This window comes from Echinococcus granulosus, assembly GCF_000524195.1.
Source record: "Echinococcus granulosus chromosome Unknown EG_S00039, whole genome shotgun sequence".
Classification (NCBI taxonomy): Eukaryota; Metazoa; Platyhelminthes; class Cestoda; order Cyclophyllidea; family Taeniidae; genus Echinococcus; species Echinococcus granulosus.
Window position 1 is genome coordinate 210,867 of NW_020170419.1, and position 1,199 is coordinate 212,065.

The window sequence follows — 1,199 nt, forward strand, 5'->3', positions numbered from 1 at the left end:
CAAGTGATAAACCGTCATATCCGGTTAGCGAAAGAAAATCACATTCACATTTGTCCTCTCATTCACCTCATCCACCTTCCATCAGGCACGCCAGTCGGTCGGTCAGTCGGTCACTCAAACGTGGCTTGTGACCAGGAGAGGCGACGTGACAGCACCTTCCTCCTCTGAGTTACACAGGCTGATTGCAAAGACGCACTCTGCTCCCACCTTTGTGTTTTTCTGCTTTACACACTCACGCAGTCGACATTACGACTTGTTACTAGCCTTTCCCCAGTACGTCATTCCTGTTTCGTCTAGTCCAGTTGCGACTGCCATTTAACGGCTCAAGGCAGACACTCAGGAGTTGCTGTGTGTGTGTGTGTGCAGGCTGATTTATGCAAACACTTGACGCAACTTCACATCACACCGACTGGTCACATTCTATGCCATGTCTAAAATGATGCCATCTCACCTTTTGGAGTCACCGTTTGCCCCACTTTGCTTCTCATTTACCATGTAGCTCAGGTGGATGCATGCGAAATGCACGGTGTGTTGACCACAGGGTGAAAGTGACCCGTTCATATTCCGTGCACTCGTTCCAGCTCCAATTGCACATCCTGTTGTGAAGATGCATCACTAGGTCACTTCACTGCCTGTCTGTCCACCTGCAGTCAAGCAAACCATCCCACACATTCACACATCGCCTCAACTGGGAGGCATAGGCGCCCCTCTCGTCGTTCCTCTGACAAGTAGCAGTGAAGTGAATGCGTCGAAGCCACGCCTTCGTCATGCTTTCCCTTTTTTTCCAAGACACCTCAGTATCTGCCGTGTGTCCAAGCGAAATGAGGAATTCCTGTTTCCACTTATTTCTGCCTTCCAACAGTGGGCAACGTGTATTTTCTCGAGGTTCTCATAAATATTTATGAGCCAGTCCCATTAACTGCTGTAGAACAATGGCGAACGGCGTGCACTTCTTGGGCCTTGCTTGGAGAACAAAGTGCGTAGGCTTATGGACGCCTGAGATGGCGTAACAAGGTGTAGGGAATGCGACTACTTTTGGTGCCGTTTAGCTGGTGTTAGATCCAGATTCCACCTGACGGTCAGACGTGTCGGGAAATTTCATATCTCACACCATTGGAATGTGGGATTGTTTTGCTCTACAGTCTTGAGGTGAGGCCTCTCCTCAAACTGCATCCCAATTTTCTTTTAATTGGTCAGTC

The 1,199-nt window shown here is 49.0% G+C and overlaps 1 protein-coding gene across 1 annotated transcript in view; it reads right to left on the reverse strand.

Moving 5' to 3' along the window:
- The window catches only part of EGR_05366 (hypothetical protein), a gene marked incomplete at both ends in the record, with an annotated part of 7,621 nt that overhangs the window by 2,391 nt on the left and 4,031 nt on the right, over positions 1–1,199 (reverse strand). The window lies entirely within an intron of this gene.